The 24695-nt window shown below is 41.4% G+C and overlaps 1 protein-coding gene across 3 annotated transcripts in view; it reads left to right on the forward strand.

The window, feature by feature from the left end:
* NTNG1 (netrin G1) overlaps positions 1-24695 on the forward strand; it is a 403458-nt gene that overhangs the window by 281817 nt on the left and 96946 nt on the right. The gene's annotated exons all lie outside the window — the stretch shown is intronic.

Genomic DNA, 24695 nt, shown 5'->3' on the forward strand with positions numbered 1-24695 from the left:
CATGGAACAACAGACTGGTTCCAAATAGGAAAAGGAGTGCGTCAAGGTTGTATATTGTCACCCTGCTTATTTAACTTATATGCAGAGTACATCATGAGGAACGCTGGGCTGGAAGAAGCACAAGCTGGAATCAAGATTGCCGGGAGAAATATCAATAACCTCAGATATGCAGATGACACCACCCTTATGGCAGAAAGTGAAGAGGAACTCAAAGGCCTCTTGATGAAAGTGAAAGAGGAGAGTGAAAAGGTTGGCTTGAAGCTCAACATTCAGAAAACAAAGATCATGGCATCTGGTCCCATCACTTCATGGCAAATAGATGGGGAAACAGTGGAAACAGTGTCAGACTTTATTTTGGGGGGCTCCAAAATCACTGTAGATGCTGATTGCAGCCATGAAATTAAAAGACGCTTACTCCTTGGAAGGAAAGTTATGACCAACCTAGATAGCATATTAAAAAGCAGAGACATTACTTTGCCAACCAAGGTCCGTCTAGTCAAGGCTATGGTTTTTCCGGTGGTCATGTATGGATGTGAGAGTTGGACTGTGAAGAAAACTGATCGCCGAAGAATTGATGCTTTTGAACTGTGGTGCTGGAGAAGACTCTTGAGAGTCCCTTGGACTGGAAGGAGATCCAACCAGTCCATTCTAGAGGAGATCAATCCTGGGTGTTCATTGGAAGGACTGAGGCTAAAGCTGAAACTGTAATACTTTGGCCACCTCATGCGACGAGTTGACTCACTGGAAAAGACTCTGTTGCTGGGAGGGATTAGGGGCGGGAGGAGACGGGGACGACAGAGAATGAGATGAATGGATGGCATCACCAACTTGATGGACATGAGTTTGGGTGAGCTCTGGGAGTTGGTGATGGACAGGGAAGCCTGGTGTGCTGTGATTCATGGGGTTGTGAAGAGTCGGACACGACTGAGCGACTGAACTGAACTGAACTGAAGGACTCCTCCGGTCTCGCTTGCTGCTTAAAGGGGCTAATCAGATTCCTTGCCACATGCCTGTTTTCTCCAATCCTAGACACCTACTTCCTTAAAACAAGATTGTTAAATTTAACAACACTTTATGGAAGGTTTGAGGAGCACTGAAGTACCATGTCAAGAGTGAAATTCTTACCACGTTCAGTTTTGAATGGCTCCCAACTCCCAGAAGGTGTCACACAGTGGTGATGTGATGGCTGGACCAAGGAGGAACATCTTCATGATCTCTAGCTGGAATCTCCAGCCACCTCCTTGCCTCATAATCCAGGTTCCCCAATTTCTGGCTCCAGAGAGGGAAGAATGACCTCCTTTTTCCATTCAAAGACTGCGTAATTTCTTGCACAGGAAGATTGAGAATATTCTGTTCCTTCAAGAGAAATTCCCACCCCTGTCAAGAGAAGTATTGAAAAGTGAAAGGAGGCCCACGTGAAAAAAACTATGCTGTCAATAATGCATTTCTTCAAGTCTGTCTATTCCTCTACAACATCATCTCTGAGGCATCAATATCCAGTCAATGTTGTGTGTATCAACGTCAGTCTGGTTCCTTTTCATAGTGTTTTCTCCAAAAGGAGAATAAGACATCAGAATACCACATTCCTCCTTGTTTTGTAAACTCCCCTAATTCCCTATGAGCAGATGCTTGGGCAAAAAGATGCATGCATCTCCCAAGGGGCAAGTGAATTTTTCGGACAGCATTAATTGTGAATTAGTGGTGAGTCTCCTCAGAGACTTGGATCTGCAAATGACACACCACATTTACTTCACTAACCAGAGAGCTTATTATATCGAGCTGAAGCATCTGTATTTGAGTCATTTCACAGGATAAAGACTTTGTAAAGAAGAGTGGGTGGGTATTTGCATCCCATTGTATGAATGAAAAGCTCATCCAAGAGTTCTTCCCAGAACAAGGAGGATTTTGCCAGATATAATCCATTGCAGCTGTTTCTGGTAGAGCCTCCAAGTGACAGTTTTGCAACTTCAGTAAAGATTGAAATGCATTCCCTACTGAATACAAAATATTTATATTTAATATAAAGGCTTCTTTAAAAAATAAATGAAAAAATGGAATTATTCTGAATGCTTCTGTGAAAACTGAAGCTCAGACAAGTTAAACAACATCCCTAAGTCATACAGTTTCTTAAGTGGTGGCCAATAAGTGGTGGTTTATAGGGCCCTCTCTCATAGCTCAGTTGGTAAAGAATCCACCTGCAATGCAGGAGACCCCGGTTCCATTCCTGGGACGGGAAGATCCACTGAGGAAGGGATAGGCTACCCACTCCATTCTTCTTGGGCTTCTCTTGTGGCTCAGCTGGTAAAGAATCCCCCTACAATGTGGGAGACCTGGGTTCAATCCCTGGGTTGGGAAGATCCCCTGGAGAAGGGAAAGGCTGCCCACTCCAGTCTTCTGGCCTGAAAAATTCCATGGACCATCCATGGGGTCACAAAGAGTTAGACATGACTGAGCAACATTCACTTTCACTTTCACTCCCCAGGTGAAATAGTGCCAGATTCACGGAGAGTGGCTGTGTCAGCAGCAGAAGCATGCTCCCTCTCCTAGTGTCAGCACTTTGTTTGTGACCTTTAAGGATGTTTCTGATGAGGTGAAAAACTGAGGGCATTACCATGGGAGAACAACCAAGGCCCATCGAGTCAAGGCTATGGTTTTTCCAGTGGTCGTGTATGGATGTGAGAGCTGGACTGTGAAGAAAGCTGAGCGCTGAAGAACTGATGCTTTTGAGCTGTGGTGTTGGAGAAGACTCTTGAGAGTCCGTTGGACTGCAAGGAGATCCAACCAGTCCATCCTGAAGGAAATCAGTCCTCAATATTCATTGGAAGGACTGATGCTGAAGCTGAAACTCCAATACTTTGGCCACCTGATGTGAAGAACTGACTCACTGGAAAAGACCCTGATGCTGGGAAAGATTGAAAGTGGGAGAAGAAGGGAACAACAGATAATGAAATGATTGAATGTCATCACCGACTCGACGGACATGAGTTTGAGTAGTTGGTGATGGACAGGGAGGCCTGGCATGCTGCAGTCCACGGGGTCGCAAAGAGTCGGACATCACTGAGTGACTGAACTGAACTGAACTAAACTGAACTATGGGAGAAGATAAATCCACAGACATAGCCAAGTGATTGTTTTAGGAGAAAGAGCCCTTCCTAAAGAACCAGTGTGTTGGAAGTAATCAAGGTGAAAAAATCAGGGTCCAACACCAAGTCTGGGCTTCTCAGATGAGGTTGGTGATAAAGAACCTGCCTGCCAATGGGTTCTGTGAACTATTAATAATGAGTTTGATCCTTGGGTTGGGAAGATCCTCTGGAGGAGGGTCCTTCTACCCACTCCAGTATTCTTGCCTGGAGAATCTCACAGACAGAGGAGCCTGGTGGTCTACAGCCCATAGGGTTACAAAGAATTGGACACGTTGAAGGTGACTTAGCACTCACACAGGAACACCAAGTCTAATCACCAACAAATACAGGAACTAGGATGGATCTACAATAATCCTACTAAAAAGTGAAGGTTAAAATCTGAGGTACATAGAGCACAGGAGCAGCCTTGGAAGAAACAGCCACAGCCTCAGAAATTGAGAATAAGTTTGTTAAAGGAAGGCACCAATGAAGGAGAGCAGAACTGGGTGCCCTGCCAATGTCAGGATCACAAGCAGAATGCAGGGGAAGGAGACAAGCCCAAGGTTCACAGATCAAAACAGTCTAGAGACAGAGAGGCTGTTCTGGCACCACTGAGAGTATCTTGACAGTCTTTAATCCCTAGAGCCACCGCAGAAGCACCTGTACCACCTGGCGCTGTCTGGCGGGTTGTGGGGTCAGCCTTCTTGCTTCCCAGTAGGGTCCTGACACCAATCAATGGTGACCGCACGGCCCCACGCAGACACCTCCATCGAGCAGAGGGCATGCTGTCGGGCAGATTCACTGTCAGCTTCCTAGCTTACTCTTTGTCATAAAGCTCTTGTGTTTACCAGTGCATTAAATATAACCCTGCAATAGAAAACCCTCATTTTCATGCTTGAAATATATTATCTAATGGCATATCTATTTGACTTTTACTGCATGCCTTTCATTCCTCTAAGTGAGGTAATTGACCTTTACTTTGCTACCCTGTGGATTGAAAGGCTGCACCACACTCTGCATTTGATATTTCCAGTCCTGCAGGAGAGGCAATTTTGATATGCTTTTGTTGCAGTCCTGAACTTCGGGCAGACCCTCAAATGAAGGGAAACCTCAAGGCCCAAGACTGCTTTCTGGCAGTTATTGTCACCATCATGTGACTTTTATTAGAAAAAGCACAGGTCACTTCATTTCTAAGACCATTTCTATGGAGTCTAAGGAGCGTGGGCCTATAAGGCTTCTAGAACCTTCCACCTCAGTCTCAGATGACATATCCTCATTGTCTGCCTTTAGTGGTGTTCTTTAGGGATCAGCAGCATTTTTCAGGTTTGGTTCAAGCACCTTAAAGTTTAAAATTGTATCCAAACTATATAATCTGTAAGAGAGAAAAAAACCAATTTGTGTTACTGGTAGAAGCTTAGCCTTTTTGTCAGCCAAGGGTACCCAGAAACCCTTTGTGTGATAATTTATCACTGGTGTTAAACAGAGCTCTAGAAGGCAGAGGAAGACTGAGCTTTCTCTGATGACCTTTTAGCTCTGATGTCCTTTTCACAACCAAAAGGACAACAAAAATGATGATAGTGGTGGGGATAATGATGAGGTTAATAAACATTTACTATGTGCCAGGCACTGTTTTTAAATGCTTTGAAGATAATAATATGTTATTCTGAGTGAGTCTTCCCTGATGGCTCAGCAGTAAAGAATCTGCCTGCAGTGCAGAAGTTGCAGGAGACAGGAGTTCGATCCCTGGTTAGGAAGATCCCTGGAGGAGGAAATGGCAAATCATTTACAGTATTCTTGCCTGGAAAATTCCATGGACAGAGGAGCCTTGCCATGGGGTCACTCAGAGTTGGACACAACTGAGTGACTGAGCACATTCTTCATAGCAACCTTATGAATTAAGTACTATATTATCCAGTTTTACAGATGAAGAAATTGAGGCATATAAAAGTATGTAACTTGCCCAAGGTCACACTGCAAGCAAGTAGTTGAGCGAGAGTCCAGGTTGAGTCATTTTGTACTTGAGAGACAGAAGACCTGGATACAAGTTTAGATCCTAATACAAAGTTGTATATATAATGAGGGTATTTCACTAACTAACATCTGGTTTGTAGAGTATCCTCAGGTTTGTTCAGTTAGCCTTAGGAGGTACAGGATCTCAGGAAAATTTCAGGAACCCTAGGGAAAGACAGTCAATCAGTGGGGTCCTGTTATATGAAGAACAAAACTCCATCATTTCTGTGTGTTGACTAAAGACTGAAGATAGGGAATGGGTGTTTGGGAGCTCCTTATTCCTGGGAAGCACATGATTAATCGCTGAGGGCTTTGACCTAACCATATAATGGTGTCCCTTCCTGTGGTCCATCTTGCAGTCTAGAAACTCTTCTCTGGATCCTTCCCTCTGTCTTCCTAGTTCTGAGTCCCCCCTGAGACTAGGATTTGAATGAAAATAGTATATTTGGGAGTAGGGCTTCCCAGTTGGCGCTAGTGGGAAAGAACCTGCCTGCCAGTGCAGGAGACATAAGAGATCCGGATTTGATCTCTGGATCTGGAAGATACCTTGGAGAAGGGAATGGCAACCCACTCCAGTATTCTTGCCTAGTGAATCCCAGGGACAGAGGAGCCTGGTGGGCTACAGTCTATCGGGTCACTAAACAACGGATGCGACTTAGCACATCACAGTAGAGTACATTTGGGAAATAATTCCAGAAAACTCTGAGAGGGAATGAGAAGTAAATAGAGCAGAAAGGAAAGTCAATAAAGTTGATGTTTTCAGTCTTTCTCCTTGAGAGGCAAGGAAACTGGAGCATTTAACCTCAAGCATCCAGCCCTCATTGGCTGAAGAAAGTGAAAGTGAACGTTGCTCAGTTGTGTCCAACTCTTTGCAACCCCATGGACTATATGCAGTCCACGGAATCCTCCAGGCCAGAATACTGGAGTGGGTAGCCTTTCCCTTCTCCAGGGGATCTTCCCAACCCAGGGATCAAATCCAGGTCTCACACATTGCAGGCAGATTCTTTACCAGCTGAGCCAGCAAGGAAACACTGGCTGAAGGATGCTCCTGAAAAGATGATTCACCTCTGGCTTGTTCAACTTGCTGGCCACGCACCACACACACTGAGGCGAGACACCAGGAGCTGGTCTGGCTGTTGGGGAACTGTCTGCAGGGCGTGGTGGTGCTTTTAATACACACTTTTTTCTTACTGAAAATCCTCTCTCCTTCTCTTTTCCTTCATATCAGATGATTTTGGTAACTTATTCAAAGCAGAGGTGAAGTCTTTAGCAACTGAAATCAGGATAGAAAACACTCAGTGTTTAAGTACTTGAAAAAATATTGGCTCACTTTGTTTCAAGTATTGCTAATGTGATTCAGGGAGAGGCAGGCAGGGAGATATGTGGAAAAAACTGAAACAATTCAGTTCAGTTCAGTCGCTCAGTCGTGTCTGACTCTTTGCGATCCCATGAACCACAGCACTCCAGTCCTCCCTATCCATCACCAATCCAGAGTTCACCCAAACTCATGTCCATCGAGTCAGTGATGCCATCCAGCCATCTCATTCTCTGTCATCCCCTTCTCCTCCTTCCCTCAATCTTTCCCAGCATCAGGGTCTTTTCAAATGGGTCAGCTCTTTCCATCAGGTGGCCAAAGTATTGGAGTTTCAGCTTCAACATCAGTCCTTCCAATGAACACCCAGGTCTGATCTCCTTTAGGATGGACTGGTTGGGCCTCCTTGCAGTCCAAGGGACTCTCCAGAGTCTTCTCCAACACCACAGTTCAAAAGCATCAATTCTTCAGCGCTCAGCTTTCTTTATAGTCCAACTCTCACATCCATACATGACCACGGGAAAAACCATAGCCTTGACTAGACGGACCTTTGTTGACAAAGTAATGTCTCTGCTTTTTAATATGCTGTCTAGTTTGGTTATAACTTTACTTCCAAGGAGTAAGCGTCTTTTAATTTCATGGCTGCAGTCACCATCTGCAGTGATTTTGGAGCCCAGAAAAATAAAGTCAGCCACTGTGTCCCCTGTTTCCCCATCTATTTCCCATGAAGTGATGGGACCGGATTCCATGATCTTAGTTTTCTGAATGTAGAGCTTTAAGCCAACTTTTTCACTCTCCTCTTTCACCTTCATCAAGAAGCTCATTAGTTCCTCTTTGCTTTGTGCCGTAAGGGTGGTGTCATCTGCATATCTGAGGTTATTGATATTTCTCCCAGCATTCTTGATTCCAGCTTGTGCTTCCTCTAGCCCAGCGTTTCTCATGATGTACTCTGCATATAAGTTAAATAAGCAGGGTGACAATATACACCTTTGATGTACTCCTTTTCCTTTTTGGAACCAGTCTGTTGTTCCATGTACAGTTCTAACTGTTGCTTCCTGACCTGCGTACAGGTTTCTCGAGAGGCAGGTCAGGTGGTCTGGTATTCCCATCTCTTTCAGAATATTCCACAGTTTATTGTGATCCACACAGTCAAAGGCTCTGGCATAGTCAATAAAGCAGAAATAGATGTTTTTCTGGAACTCTCTTGCTTTTTCCATGATCTAGCGGATGTTGGCAATTTGATCTCTGGTGCCTCTGCCTTTTCTAAAACCAGCTTAAACATCTGGAAGTTCACGGTTCATGTATTGCTGAAGCCTGGCTGGAGCATTTTAAGCATGACTTTACTAGCGTGTGAGATGAGTGCAATTGGGCAGTAGTTTGAGCATTCTTTGGCATTGCCTTTCTTTGGGATTGGAATGAAAGTTGACCTTTTCCAGTCCTGTGGCCACTGCTGAGTTTTCCAAATTTGCTGGCATATTGAGTGCCGGACTTTCACAGCATCCTCTTTCAGGATTTGAAATAGCTCAACTGGAATTCCATCACCTCCACTAGCTTTGTTTGTAGTGATGCTTTCTAAGGCCCACTTGACTTCACATTCCAAGATGTAGGGTTGTAGGTGAGTGATCACACCATCATGATTATCTGGTTCGTGAAGATCTTTTATGGACAGTTCTGTGCATTCTTGCCACTTCTCAATATCTTCTCCTTCTGTTATGTCCCTACCATTTCTGTCCTTTATTGAGCCCATCTTTGCATATAATGTTCCCTTGGTATCTCTAATTTTCTTGAAGAGATCTCTAGTCTTTCCCATTGTATTGTTTTCCTCTATTTCTTTGCACTGATTGCTGAGGAAGGCTTTCTTATCTCTCATTGCTATTCTTTGGAACTCTGCATTCAAATGGGTATATCTTTTCTCCTTTGCTTTTCGCTTCCATTCTTTTCACAGCTGTTTGTAAGGCCTCCTCAGACAGCTATTTTGCTTTTTTTGCATTTCTTTTTCTTGTTTTGATGACATTTAAGTGAGGACTAAAATTTACTAAACTTACCTAGTCATGAGCTCTTGGGCACGCCCGAGTGACTAAACATAGCACAGTACATGAAACATATGTGGTGGCACTTGACATGCTCTTTCATTCAAAAGTCAAAGTAAAACCAAATGAAGTTACTCATTGTCATTTCTGTTTTACAAATATGAAGCTAGACTTAGTCACTAGCCTAAGGTCAAACAGTTGAATAGCGATCAAGGGGATATTCAAATCCAGGTCTTTTCTAACTCCAAAGTACAGCACTATTAACCTTAACTTAAAAAGTCACTGCATTTTAGAAAAAGAAAACAATAAAATCTTTTAAAAAGAATTGTATAAGGTTAGAATTGGAGTGAAGTTTGAAATTATCTAGCATATTCTGATGCCCATCTCCTAGCGGTAACATGTCTCCATTTTCTCGAAAGAAGAGTCTGGTTGGCCCAGCTCTTCTTTTCAAGCCAGGCCATAAATTTCAAGTTGTCAGTTAATGTTTGTAATGACTGCTTTGGAGTCTTACATCCAGTCTAGTTCAGTCACCTCAAGAGGTGATAAAGACATGGAAGAGTAACATGGTTTATTGGGTTAGGATCTTTTGGTTGCTAGTACCAGGAAGATAATTCAAACTAGTTTAAACAAAATAGATACTATTTTGGCTCATTACTAGGAATCCAGGACACAGCTAGATTCAGACAGGCTGGCAGTATAGGCTACACAAAGTCATTAGGATATCATTCCTCTCTCTTTTTTTGCTCTCCTCTGTCTTAACATTGTTTTAAGCCAAGATTCTTGTGTTGTGAACAAGATGGTCAATGAGCAGTTCCTGGCTACTTACTGCCAGTGTAGCAGAACTATAAGGGGAAAGAATTCTCATCCCCATAATCTCAGCAAAGACCGAAGGTCCAGTTTCTGCAGAGATTGAGTCATGTTTCCATCCTTGAATCAATCTTTGTGTCCAAGAAGATAGAATGGTTTGGTTGGCCAGGCTTGGCTTCTCTGCTCATCCCTGGAGCTGCAAGCTGGAATACCCCACCTGAACATCTTAGCCTCAAAATGAGATAGGGTGGTCTCAAAGAGTTGTTACCAAAGGAAGAAGGGGTCGAGGGTATGCAAAAACACACACATACTCCCTGTAGTTTAGATACTGCCAGAAGGTAGGGCCAGTTCAGCAGCCAATGTAGGGCAGTTTTCAAACACAGACCAAACCCTTCACCTTTCAAAGAAATTAGCCACAGAAAGCCAGTTTAATTCATCTAAAATGAATCAGCTGGGCTTCCCTGTTGACTCAGATAGTAAAGAATCTGCCTGCAATGCGGGAGACCTGGGTTCGATCCCTGGGCTGGGAAGATCCCCTGGAGGAGGGCATGGCAATCCACTCCAGTATTCTGCCTGGAGAATCCCCATAGACAGAGGAGCCTGGCAGGCTACAGTCACAAAGAGTCACAAAGAGTCAGACATGACTGAGTGGCTAAGCACAGCACAGCACAGAATCAATCAACTAATAAGTGATTGAACTCAGATGTCTTGATCATATATCATTTGGCTTTAAACTATGACCCTGATCCATATTCAGTTCAGTTCAGTTCAGTTCAGTCGCTCAGTCGTGTCCGACTCTCCGCGACCCCATGAATCACAGCACGCCAGGCCTCCCTGTCCATCACCAACTCTCGGAGTTCACTCAAACCCATGTCCATTGAGCCGGTGATGCCATCCAGCCATCTCATTCTCTGTCGTCCCCTTCTCCTCCCACCCCCAATCCCTCCCAGCATCAGAGTCTTTTCCAGTGAGTCAACTCGACACATGAGATGGCCAAAGTATTGGAGTTTCAGCTTTAGCATCAGTCCTTCCAATGAACACCCAGGATTGATCTCCTTTAGAATGGACTGGTTGGATCTCCTTGCAGTCCAAGGGACTCTCCAGAGTCTTCTCCAGCACCACAGTTCAAAAGCATCAATTCTTCGGCGATCAGCTTTCTTCACAGTCCAACTCTCACATCCATACATGACCACGGGAAAAACCATAGCCTTGACTAGACAGACCTTTGTTGGCAAAGTAATGTCTCTGCTTTTTAATATGCTATCTAGGTTGGTCATAACTTTCCTTCCAAGGAGTAAGCGTCTTTTAATTTCCTGGCTGCAGTCAGCATACGCAGTGATTTTGGAGCCCAAAAAATTAAAGTCTGATACTGTTTCCACTGTTTCCCCATCTATTTCCCATGAAGTGATGGGACCAGATGCCATGATCTTCATTTTCTGAATGTTGAGCTTCAAGCCAAACTTTTCACTCTCCTCTTTCACCCTCATCAAGAGGCCTTTGAGTTCCTCTTCACTTTCTGCCATAAGGGTAGTGTCATCTGCATATCTGAGATTATTGATATTTCTCCCAGCAATCTTGATTCCAGCTTGTGTTTCTTCCAGCCCAGCGTTCCTCATGATGTACTCTGCATACAAGTTAAATAAACAGGTTAACAATATACAACCTTGACGCACTTCTTTTCCTATTTGGAACCAGTCTGTTGTTCCATGTCCAGTTCTAACTGTAGCTTCCTGACCTGCATACAGGTTTCTCAAGAGGCAGGTCAGGTGGTCTGGTATTCCCATCTGTTTCAGAATGTTCCACATATTAAATTACTTTAAATTTCATTTCTCATTAAAATAGTCTCATACATTTGGTACAGATGCTATCTCTGAAGATTTAACTATATCGGTGGAGACACTGACTGTCATCATAACAGTATGGATACTATCTAGTCACTTTTGACTGACGATATCCTATCTATGAGATCTCTTCAGAACTATTGCTGTGCTGCATTTCTGTTCTTAGAGTTCTTTGTTTCTCTGCTTTTAACAGTCATAGCAGGTAAGATCATGCTCTTTTAGTGGGAAGGTTCCTTTCTCCTCACCTCCCCCCCCCCCCCCGCCACATTTTGTCATTTTGGTCTTTAAACTTCAACTTTTCCAAGGCTTGTTAACAAAAGTAGGCCACCAAATAAGGGGAAAAAACTGAAGGCTTTGCTAGGTGCATTCTTCTCTATTGGATATTATTTTATTTCTCAGAAAAAGGAGAATTAGAAGAAAGCTATTTCCCCCAATTTTCCATACCACCCATGGGGATCTAATTCAATTTTCTCTCAAATTTTGTAGTGAAAAGTAAAAGTATAGAGTACGGTTGCTGTAGTATATTCTTTTGCACAGATTTGACTTTTATTTCTAGTTATAAAACTCTGTGTTCAGTCTGATCCATTTTAATCAGACTCTAATGTAACCATTTGAAGAAATAAGACCTTTGTAAGTGGCTAAGTATACACGTTTCAGAGATCTACAAATCTTACCTGACAATCCAACCTGATGAAGGAATCCTACAGTGTCAGATGGCTTACAGCTCTACAGAAGAACCTTACTGAACTCTGGCTTTGCAGAGCACAGAACTTTAAGTTTATTCCTACCTTACTTTTCTTTTGTCCCAATTAATCCAAGAGAAAGAGGAGAATTATATTTTTTAATGCAAGGAAATATGTAACAAATTATCATAGTATAGCTCACATCAGGGACTTCCCAGGTGGTGCTAGTGGTAAAGAACCTGCCTGCCAATGCAGGAGACATCAGTCAGTTCAGTTCAGTCGCTCAGTCGTGTCCGACTCTCCGCCACCCCATGAATCACAGCACGCCAGGATGCAATTTTGATCCCTGGGTTGGGACGATCCCCTGGAGAGGGCATGGCGATCCACTCCAGTATTCTTGCCTGGAGAATTCTATGGACAGAGGAACCTGGCCAGTTACAGACCATGGGGTCGCAAAGAGTCAGACACAACAGAACAACTCGGCATTCACACAATTCAGGTCAAATTGGAATTTAAAAGATAGATGAAAAAAAATTCGCTTATGTGGTTCTATAAGAAAAAAAAAAATCTAATGTAGCTGGTTACTATAAACCACAGAATGGGTGAACACTGCTTGAATACATCAAAAATATTTAGAATTGATTTTTAGATCAGGAGTATATTCAGTTTCCCAAAATAAAAAGGCTGACTTTTAAACAAGGTGGGGCTTATTTTCTGTGCACAAGAGGGCATAGGCAGGTTGGTGACTGGGGTGCACACAGTGTGTGAGGAAATCATAGGGCCTTGATTTCCTCCTAGCCTCCTACGTGCCTGTCCTTAAACAGAACTTCCATTCGTATGATTGCAAAGCTTGAAGTCCCTCTAGTTTTTCAGTCTTTACCCCAGACAAACGACAGGAGGAAGGGGCAAAGAAAAAGGATCCAAAAGCCAAAGGAATGATTCCATTCAAGCTGTCCTTTTTAAAAAGTTTTCCTGAACACCCTACATAATAATATTTGGTCACATATTATTGGTCAGAACTACATAATTTGGCCAACTTCAGAGGAAAAGCAGCCTGCAAAATCCATATGTTAGTTTTTTCACATGTTTTATAGAAGAAGGGAATGCAAAGAACTTTTAGATAGCTATGAATTTGCCATACCTGCCCATAAAAATAACTATAATAATAGCCAACGTGTATTGAATATTTACTATCTACTGCAATCTATGGTATACACTTAACATGGACTGTTAATAGTCATAACAATCTTGTAGTTACTAACAATGGTCCATATTATAGATGAGGAAACTGACACTCAGTTGGGGACTAGAGCTAGGACTAGAACTCAGGCCTTTAGTATCCAGAGTCCAAGCTCTTAATACCATGTTGCCCTGTCTGTCTTATAAAATCTGATTCCCTGAACATTGGTCTTTATATTTCTGGAATTGGAGACCCCTAGATGTTTTTTTCCTAAAAAGAATTAGAATGGTTCACTATGTACTTATTAAGCATCTAAGATCATCTATAATTACTAGTTGGTCTTGGATTAGTTGAGTTTTAATTTAACTAGCTCTCTACCTGCCAGTCTTCAGATTGATTGGTTGTGCAGAGGAGAGTGGCAGTCTGGATGGTAATGATTATCTCGTTATGTCTTTTATCCTTCAGCACATCTTGTCTACCCAGATTTCTCTTGGGTGTAGTTAATAGGTCACAGAGCATCACCATATACACATTCCAAGCTCAGACAATGTATTATCTCAAGTTTATAAGCTCTTACTTTTATTTTATAGTCATGGTACTCTAGTCTCCCTGGCAAGCTTTAGAAATAGAAACGGACTATTTTTAATACTATCTAAAAGAAACAGCATTTAAGTGAATCATGTAATCTGATCTTCACTATGGATAAGTTTAGGGTATCAAGTAAGATTTAAATGGAATTTTTAGAGGGTATTAAAAATGCCATAGGAAGGTTTTCCAGTTTTTGTTTTGGACCAAATCATTAAGATCACAGAGTTAATGAAAAACTGATCAGTATCTCAGTTTTTATTTTACACTCCCAGAGAAAACTGTATGACAGCACATTTCTCTGCTTCAAAAATCAGTTTGCAAAAATAATTAATTCTTCTAAGAACAAAAGTTAGGAAGTGGAGGTCTCATCAATGAAAGGCCCTATTAGGAATTCAGTATACATTATTGTGAAAAAAATGAGCTTAAGCGCCATATGGAAACCTGCCCTCTGGATTTGCAGGTGGCTTCCCAGAGTGCTAACACCCCTCCTTTCATCTACGCTTCTCATGTAATACAGGAAGCAAACACAAGTTGAATGTTCAGCCTCTTTGTTAGTCTGTTAGTGTGTCACTGCTTTCAAAAAATTATAAGCCTGTTGGGCTTCTCTGGTGGCTCAGTGGTAAAGAATCCACCTGCAGTGTAGGAGATGCAGGTTCGATCCTGGGTCGGGAAGATCCCCTGAAGAAGGAAATTGCACCCAGCTCCAGTATTCTTGCCTGGAGAATCCCATGGACAGAGGAGTCTGGTTGGCTACAGTCCATGGGGTCCCAGACAGTTGGACATGACTGAGGCGACTTAGCACACATGCAAGTAGATTTCTACTTCACATGGAACTCTGACCATTGCATAGCTCATAAAAACACATCTTCTGAAAACATTTTTGCTTACCAGTGATAAGTAGCATCAGACACTAGATTTTATTTGTGGAGGAATAGGAAGTTGAATGCTGGAAAGTTTGGAGCCCTCTCTTTCATAGTGGGATTAGGGTCAGACCAGCCCCATTTGATATTTGAAGATCTAGCCTTTGAGATAAGATTGCGATTAAAAATACAAGTAATAATAGTAGAAGCTTATATTTATTAAGTGCTTATTGCATATGAGTTGCTATTTTCAGATATAATTTAAATTGTGTGTAAGGTTCTCTTTAACAGTGCCTTAAACAAAGCAGAAGTTTATTTCTCTCTCCCTGCTCTGTTCCACATACCCACCTTGATTCACGTTCCTCTGACTGCAGGGGATGTTGTTTGAGAGACCTAGTCCACTACCAAAGTCCATGAGATCTGAGATGGTTTCATACCCTGTACCTGTTCCAGGAACTAAATGAGCAGTGGGAATGGGGTGCAGACACAACAGGAGTATCATAGACACCATTCCTATAGTGTGCCATTGGCTGGCCACTCTTAGCTAAAGAAAATGCTGGGAAGTGTAGTCTTAATACCTGTGACCATATGCCTAGATAAAACTGTTCTGGTGTGGAAAAAGAAAGATCAATGAGCAGTTTCTGCCTCATCACAGCGTATCATTCAGTCCTCCTAGCAACCAGTAAGATAGGCATTTTACTATCCTCATTTTAGAGAGGAGTAAAATGAGCTTAAGACTTTGTCCTCGGGTAGGAAATGGCAACCCATTCCAGTATTCTTGCCTAGGAAATCCCGTGAACAGAGGAGCCCAGTGGGCTATAACCCACGGGGTCACACAGAGTCAGACACGACTTCGCCACTAAACAACAAAGGTTCCTGTTAATGCCAGAATACCTAACCTCAGAGCCCAAACTCTTATTCACTGTTTTCTGTTACCTCTTTTGGATAAATGGCCTATTTCACTTAGTTAATCTTTTTCGTTTGTTTAATGCACGATTTAGTGGGTGTTAGTATATTCAAAAAGTTGAGTAGCCAACTATCGAATTCCAGAGCATTTTCATCACTAAAAGCCCTGTTCATTAGCAGTCATTACCTATTCACTCCTCTCCCCAGCTCCAGCTAATCCCTGGCCTGCTTTCTGTCTGTGCAGACTTGCCTTTTGTGGGTATTTCACATAAAGGAAAACTTACTGTGTGGCCTTTTGTGTCTGGCTTCTTTGATTTAGCTTAATGTTTTCAAGGTTATCCATGTTGTAGCATGTTACAGTACTTTTTTCCTTTTTTTCTACTGTATTGTTATCTGCATCTTCTTTATTCATTCATCAGTTGATAAACATTTGGCTTGTTTCCACTTTTGGCTATTATGAATAATGCTGCTAGGAGCATTTTCGTACAGGTTTTTATATGGATATGTTTTCAGTTCTCTTAGGTAAATATCTAGGAACAGAATTGTTGGGTCATATGGTAACTTTATGTTTACTTTTTTGAGGAACTGCCTGATTGTTTTCCAAAGTGACTGCACAATTTTGCAGTCCTACCACACCATTGCCAACATCTGCTGCTATCCATCTTTTTAAATTGCCATCATCCTAGTCGGTGTGAAGTGGTATCTCATTGTGATATTAATTTGCATTTTTCTAATGACTAATGATGTTGAACATTTTTTATGTGTTTACTAGCCATTTGCATGTAGCTTTTTGGAGAAATATCTATTTAGATCCTTCATCCATTTTCTGACCTAAAAAAGTTTTATATTATATTTAATTTAATGTATAACCTTTTTATGTTCAGCTTGTGACTACAGCTAGAACCTTTGTGCTAGTCAGATTTAGGCCAGACATTTCCAAAGAATATGGTAGAAGACAGAAGGTGTGCTTAAGGATCACCCCTACTATTTTAGTTTTCTTGTTTGGCAGGACTTTGACACACTGGTGAGCTCAGTAGTCCTTTTCAACTTTTATTGTGCACATAAATCGCCTAGAGATCTGGCTAAAATCCAAATTCTTATTCAGTAAGCCTGGGAGAGGTCTGAGATTTTAACAAGCCTTCGGGGTGATCCCAGAGCTGCTGGTCCACAGACCACATCTTGAGTAGCAAGTGTTAGAGAATAAGTATCAGTATTGCTGCTTAGAACCTTGAGTCTAATTCTCCTCTGAACCAGTTTGCTTTGTTCTTCTTTGAATAAAGTTATATCCTTGAAAGAGCCCAGCTTTTGGAATTGACTCTTGGTACCACTTAACCAGCAGTGTGTTTCGTTGAGCAAGTTACTTTACTGCTCAGCTATGCTTTCTACATCTGAAAATCGCAGATAGTTATTACTCCTGCAAGTAATGAGGATAATGTGAAATAGCATACATAAGTCATCTATTTTATTTGTATAATGGGCCTTGGTAAGTGTTGATTTTTTTTTCCATCTTCCTTCAATGATAGGTACTATACCTCTGTTTGTTTAGTACAAATACTTCCTTATCAATGTAGAGACAACTCAGTGTTGCCACCCTTCTTCTCTATATTGCTGTGATTAGAATATTCAGTCTTTGTGGCCTGTTGTTAGTCTGTGTATGTTTCATCTTTAGTCAACAGGTTGCATGTTCTTGGAGATAAGGACTCTGAGTTGTCTTTATCTTGAATCCATGAGAACTTTCACAATGTTATCCAGAGAAATATGTTATTAATTAAAGCTTATGGAGGGCTTCCCTGGTGGCTCAGAGGTAAAGAATCTCCTGCAATGCAGGAGACACGCCTTTGATCCCTGTTTCTGGAAGATCCCCTGGAGAAGGAATGGCAACCTATTCCAGTGTTCTTGCCTGGGAAATACCAGGGACAGAGGAACCTGGAAGGCTACAGTCCATGGGGTCACAAAGAGTCTGATACAATTTAGCAAGTAAACCACTATCACCACCAAAACTTATGGAATGAATCAGCTCATTCCAATAGTAGTAACAAGAGTAACAGTAGAAATCTTAAAAATTGAACTTACCATTTTTAATATCTTTCTTACGAGTATGCATGGGTTATCTCATTCAGTTGCCGAAACTATTCTTTGAAGCACATTCATTTATTGTCCCTGTAGCAGCTGAAGCCTGGCCATACTTAGAAAGACAGCATGCCTTCTCTAATGGTTGGTAAAAGCTGACTTCTAGAGGCTAGCTGCCCATAGTTTAAATTTCTGCTCTAGATCAAACTACCTGGGAGACTTGAATTTCTTATCTCTCAATATTCAAATGCATCATCTGTAATTATTAATAGTGCCAATTCCATGGGATTATTTTGAAGTTTGTATGAAGAAATGTGTGAAATATGCAAAAAGCACTTAGCACAGTGTCAGGTGCTTGGACGCATTTAGTCAAGAGCAGCTCTGCTTATTCCTTTGTTAAGTCACTCATGTAAGCCTCACAGCAAGTAAGTGGCAGAGGCAGAATTTGAACCCAGGCCGTCTGATTCAAGTGTCATATCTCATAATCTCTAAGTCATTTTGCTGAGACTCTTCTATTTCAAATAATATATTGAAGTAGAAATAAAAAATTCATGTGTTGAAGTGAAAAGAGAAAGGTCAAGGGGCTGCAGAGGGAGAAAAAGTATGTGAGGCATTTTATAATTTATCACCTTTTGAAAAAGACATCTCCAACTCTCTGATATTTGTGCTAACTCATTTTCTACAAGTATTTGTGTAGCTAGTGCTTGTCGAAGGCAAAGCCAGGCAAACCAGATTCAGTTTTTGTATTGACAAAAGTTTATGCCCTTTGAGAGAGGTCTTATTAAGGAAAAACCTTCATTAATTAAAAAATATAATGATATATTATTTGTGAAAATAATATAAAAGCATATGACCACATGGACACATTGTTAGGATCCTTCTCAAGGTTGTGGAAGGGCCCCCTGATGCTTAAACTTCATTTACTTTGGGATGAATCCTCCTGTGGCATTAAAGTAGCCAAACAGCATTTTTGTTTTTTGTTTCACAAAGCCTTAGTTTTAAACTTCTTTGTCTTTATTTGAAACACTTCTAATAGATTACATGTGCAAACCTCTAACTCACAGGAAACTCTGGGGGATAGCATGCTTCCCAGAATAAATATATTAAGTTATAAAAAAGAAAACAAAACACAGGCAGACTCTATGGCAGGTGGCACAAATCTAAATGTTGGAGCCTTTTTATAAGCAAGATTAAATTGACTCATGACAGCTGGTCACTAAAATACAGGAAGTGCAGACCTGATTGAAAGCAAGAACACACTGGTTTTCATTAAGTTTGCATCACACAATAGAGCTCACTTTTTTTTGTTTTTAAAAGTCTGTCTTTGCAATGCCCTTATTTGACAGTATATGCAATTTGTCACTTACACACAAGTGGATCTTTGAGGTACAAGCAAGTCAGTTCGTTCTATCTGCAGTGTCTTGGTATGCATTCTACATGTAAACAGAATGCATTCACTGATTCTGTTTACATGTGTAGAATTCTGTTTATATGTAGAATGCATACACATGTAAACAGAATTCTACACATGTAAGCAGAATCAGTGAATAGGCTCAGCTCTCTAGAACATCAGATACATGAATCCTAGCAAAGCCTGTTAGGTCTCCACTTGTACAATTCCTCCCCCACCTGAAGTGAAGGCAGACGTGGCAGCTGGATGGCTGTGGAAATGGATGATGAATCTGTCAGAGACGAGTGGATATCACGGAAGTCTGCCCTCCATCCTATCACAAGGCTGGAGGTCATAACACCAGGAATTGAGAGCAATCTCCTAGCATTGTGAAATGCATTTTTTTTTTCTGTTGGAGGAAAAGCCACTCTAGCAAGGGCTCTAAATAAAGGAGTTTAGTGTCTGATTGGAATGGAATGATGAGAATAAACTGAGCTGTGGAAAATGAAAGGGAACCATTTCCAAATATAGGCCAATGTCGTGATGCCTCACCGTCCACTTCAACAAGCTCAGCCCCGGCACAGCAGTTGACACGGTGACTGAAGATGGGCAGCCGAGGAACTCATCTCGGTCAGCAGATTTACTGAACATACAGGTAGTGATCTGCCAGACTTCAGCTGAACCGAGGTGGCCATCCTTACAGGAAGGAGTTGAAGCTAAAAGATGCCCATTCCAGAAAAATTATGCTACACAAATGCTCCTCTAAGTTGTTTTTTCTCCTCTCTAAGTTGAATTCTTCTCATGGGTCCTTAGGCAATTTTTTTTTTCCTTGATAGTCTTGTGTTAGCTTTCAGACATGTGGCAAATTATCTGGAGTTCAAATTAAATTAAATTGAGCTTATAAGTTCTCACCAATTTTACAAAGTTCCTTTGCCCAATATAAGGTTAGTTGTGAAAACCAGTGTTGAAGGCAATTTTCAGCACACATCTTAGAGGGTTTGATTTAGTACAATGCTTATTAATTCTCTATTTTTAGTCCATTGCTATATTCATCATAGTAGAACAGGCACATGAAGTTCCTGCTTTCAGGAAGTTTGGTTGTTGATTAGTCACCTGGTGTTTATTTGTTTATTTGTCAGATATTTTTTAAACACTTATTACATGCCAAGTAACTTGACTCATGCTAGGAATGTTGCAATAAATAAGGCAAATATACTATTGCTCCCAGGAGTTTAAACTCCAATGAGAGTGACAGAACAATAAACAATTACAATACAACCTAAGTCTAGAGCAGAGATGGAGTGGACTTCATCATGTGACTAGCCTTGCCTTGTGTGTAGAGCAAGGCTCAGAGAAGCATTCTCTAACCAGCAGATGGTTTTTGAAATGCCACCTAGGGTCCAGAACTGAGATTTCCAAGTTGATATCTGAAAAGTAAAAATTATGCAGGTAAAAGAGATAGAGGTATGTTCTAGCCAGATGGAACAGCTTAAAAGTTTACCTGAAGGCAAAGTTTGAAGAACTAATTGTAGAATTGGTAAGTGGTATAGATAAGAAGTCTTTGGGACTCTGTGGGAGAGGGTGAGGGTGGGATGCTTTGGGAGAATGGCATTGAAACATGTATATTATCATATGTGAAACGAATCGCCAGTTCAGGGTCGATGCATGTTACAGGATGCTCGGGGCTGGTATGCGGGGATGACCCAGAGGGAGGATAAGGGGAGGAGGGAGGTGGGAGGGGGGTTCGGGAGGGGGAACTCATGTACACCCGGGGCGGATTCATGTCAATGTATGGCAAAACCAACCGATATAATATTGTAAAATAATTAGCCTCCAATAAAAATAAAAAAAGAAAAAAGAATGGAGAAGGAACACAAGTTAGATTTTAAAGGGAACTGGTAGGCCATGTTAAAGATCTTGAACTCTATTCTGAGAGTAAAGGGAACTCTTTCAATGGTTCTAAGCCAAAGTGACCCAAATATTTTTGTGTAAATGAGTGTTTGACTATTGTGATGAGATTGGGCTGAAAGAGAAGTATGAGTGGAGGCAGTAAGTTCTCTTTAGAAGCCATTGGAATAAACCAGATGAATGATGATGGTGATGTCAACAGGGAAGTGACCATGGCTAGAACTGTTTGTATTTTGAGAGTTATCATAAAGAGGAGGAATATCAGAACTGGGTGAGAGACGGAGTAAGGACAGATTGGATGTGATAGGAGAGGGAGTGGGAGTGGTTGTTCTCCACCAGCTGACTAGAAGGTGAGCAAGGCCCTGAGACTGAAAACACACAAGAAAGAGTAGACGGTGGTGGTTGTTCAGTCACTCAATTGTGTCTGACTCTCTGTGACCCCACGGACTGCAGCATACCAGGCTTCCCTGTCCTTCACTATCTCCTGGAGTTTTCTCAGACTCATGTCCATTGGGTCAATGATGCCATCCAACCATCTCATCTTCTGCCTCTCCCTACTCCTCATGCCCTCAATCTTTCCTACCATCAGAGTCTTTTCCAATGAGTCACTTCTTCCAATCAGGTGGCCAAAGTATTGGAGCTTCAGCATCAGTCCTTCCAATGAATATTCAAGACTGATTACCTTTAGGATTAGCTGGTTTGATCTTGCAGTCCAAGGGACGCTCAAGAGTTTTCTCCAGCACTGCAGTTCGAAAGCATCAATTCTTCGGTGCTCAGCCTTCTGTATGATCCAACTCTCACGTCTGTACATGACTACTGGAAACACTGTAGCTTTGACTAGACAGACCTTTGTCAGCAAAGTGATGTCTCAGCTTTTCAATATGCTGTCTAGGTTTGTCATAGCTTTTCTTCCAAGGAGCAAGTGTCTTTTCATTTCATGGCTTCAGTCACTGTCCACAGCGATTTTGGAGCACAAGAAAATAAAGTCTGTCAATGTTTCCTTTTTTTCCTCATCTGTTTGCCATGAAGTGATGGGACCAGATGCTGTGATCTTAGTGTTTTGAATGTTGAAGTTTAAGCCTGCTTTTTCACTCTCATCTTTCACCTGTTTCGGAGCAAAGCCAAATAATTCCATTTTGGATATGCTGAGTTTGACATGCCCAGGAGAGGGAGATGCATGATTGAGATTACAGTACCAGGGACTTATCAATATGTTAATCAGATAATCTTTACCTAGTGGTAATTGAAGGAGAGAGTTCTGTGGATTCCTATGGGTAACAGAGAATTTGATTCTCCTAAAATGTTTCCAAATGTTTGAGTTTATTTTGCCTATGTTTACTTTTTTCTAGGGAAAAAATGATGGAAATCTGCTTTAAAGTGCCGTAACTCAAAAGTAGTTAAGGACTACAGAGGAAATTGAAGGGACAACCTGGATAAGAGTGCCCAAGGAAAGTCACATAGGCTGACTGTGCTGGTACAGAACCCAAAGAACAGCGCATAAAGAGAACAGAAGAGGGTTCTGAAAATGACCGTGAGAATCCAGTGGAGAGAGTGTGTCAGGGAAAAAGGGAGTGGTCCCACAAAGTCACACCCTCATAAGAGGTTAGATAAGGCAAGGAAAAATATACATTGGATTTTCACCATAGAGGTTATGGGTGATCTTGGCAAGAGAGGCTCTGGTTAGGTGGAGACAGTTATTGAGTGGGAGAAGAGGAAAATGAGATGGCAAGTTTAGAAAACTCAGGAGGAAAGAGAGTGTTAAAGTCATAACTAGAAAAGGCTAGAATACAAGGTGGATGTTTTTCTTCCTTAAGATGGGAGAGATGCAATGAATAAAAATTCTAAAAGCAGAAAGAGCCTTAAATAACAACCAACGAAAGCAAACACACAGAAACATTTAAGGGAATCAGAAGCTTAAAGATCCGGTGTCTACAGTGGGTAGGCTAGATATCAGGAAAGAGTTATGAATAGAGTTAAGCCTTGAATGATTAAAAAGTTTTTGGACAGGTGAAGATGAATCATTAATTAAAAGAAATCTGGAAAAAATAAGACTGAATAGTCAGCTATTCTTTCACTTCCTTTTGTTATTCAAATAGTATTGTCTCAGCAAATACAAAGTATTTAGAATTGAAATTGCCACTCAGAGAGTGACTACCAGTATAAAAGTATTAGCAGCTACAAGATATATAATCCAATTTACAATTACTACTTGCAGTCCTGGTCTTCATACATGAAACTAGCATATTCTTTGGGGTCACATTGTTCATTTCCTCATTTGGAATTTTTAACACCGGATAGGGTGCTAAATCAATGTAAGCTGGTGCTTCTATCACTTAGGTTTCTAACATATTCTATATTTATAAACACAGCAATAAATAAAGGTGCTAATGGAGAAGGAGAAAGATTATTTAATAAGCAACTTAGCACAAGTAACTCCCTGCCTATAGGATATTTTTATAAGACCTAACTGATAATTAAATACTGTCTGTTTCACTTAACTGAATCTTTTCTCTTTTTGAAAGATTGGAAGAATGTGAATTTTAAAGATTCTACTTATGTGTTGATGCTGAATAGCTATCGTTTAAATAGTAGCCTTTCAGCATATTATAATTTATAACTATATAGAGGGCAGAGTGTAGTTACAGGTACTACAAATTGTAGTAGATCCCGAGGAAGCCGAGGTTAGGTCTTACCCACAGAGGTTTTAATGGGTGGCCATTGCTTTAGGAACTATAGCTTTTAGTTAGAGGGGAGCGCAACAGCTCTCAGTAATAATCTTAGTTATTCCTTTGCTTCCTTGAGTAAATATGGATCAGTATTCCAGACAGACCATCAGTGCACAAGAAAGAAGGTTAGATATTGCTGTACAGACATCATGGCTTCCCAGGTAGCTCAGTGAATCTGCCTGCCAATGCACAAGATGCAGTTGATGTGGGTTTGATCCCTGGGTTGGGAAGATCCCCTGGCGGAGGAAATGGCAACCCACTCCAGTATTCTTACCTGAAAAGTCCCATGGACAGAGCAGCCTGTTGGCCTAAAGTCCATGGGGTCCCAAAGAGTCAGACATGACTTAGTGACTGAGCACACACATACATGCATAGGTGCAGACATTATAGAGACCAACAGCAGTTGCTAAAATATCTTATTTTCTTGCCTAAGAAAGAGTATTTTTACTTTTCCCAATTCATGACTTCTGCCAGAAAAGAAACCAAATGTTTGTGAAATTTGACTTTTTATATTTTTGTCCTCATCCCCGGAAAAGGTAAGACTAGTTTAAAGATGCACACACACACACATATTTTCAGGTCCTGACCCTGACAAATCTTGGCCGTTTATTCCCCAGGTCTGTGTGTCCAAGTTCTTTCCTTTGTATGGACACTTCTCTTCCCATATACATTGTTCTGAACTCTGGTCATAGACATTCTGTCAACCCGGATTTAACTTCTCCAGAGGATGCAGCTTGTGTTTTGTATGTTATAGTTTGTAACCTGCTGCCTCAACAAATATCAAGTCTGACTTTGCAATTTTGTAGTCAGAGACTTTGGATATGGGAATGTATTTTTGTGAAAATTGCATATTCCATTGTTGCCTCTCATATATCACAGTTTTATTTACAGGTACCAAAGGGAAGACCTTGGCTAATGACCTCAAACCCCTGCCACACATAGGTTTTTCTAACGTTCTAAGCACTTTTTTTTTTTTCTGAGTCAGTTGACCCATTTATGCGAGACCTTTGTGATTATTTTACATGAGTAGGAAATCTGAGGGCTTCCCTGGTGGCTCAGATGGTAAAGAATCCGCCTGCAATGCTGGAAACCTGGGTCCTCTACCTGGGTTAGGAAGATCCCCCGAAGGAGGACAGGGCAACCCACTCCAGTATTCTTGCCTGAAGAATCCCCGTGAACAGAGGAGCCTAGGGGGCTACAGTCCATGGGGTCCCGAAGAGTTGGACATGACTGAGTAACTAAGCACAACACACAGGAAAATT

Source organism: Moschus berezovskii, chromosome 4 (genome assembly GCF_049115385.1).
Source record: "Moschus berezovskii isolate FMDL1 chromosome 4, NW_MosBer_1.0, whole genome shotgun sequence".
NCBI classification, from domain to species: domain Eukaryota; kingdom Metazoa; phylum Chordata; class Mammalia; order Artiodactyla; family Moschidae; genus Moschus; species Moschus berezovskii.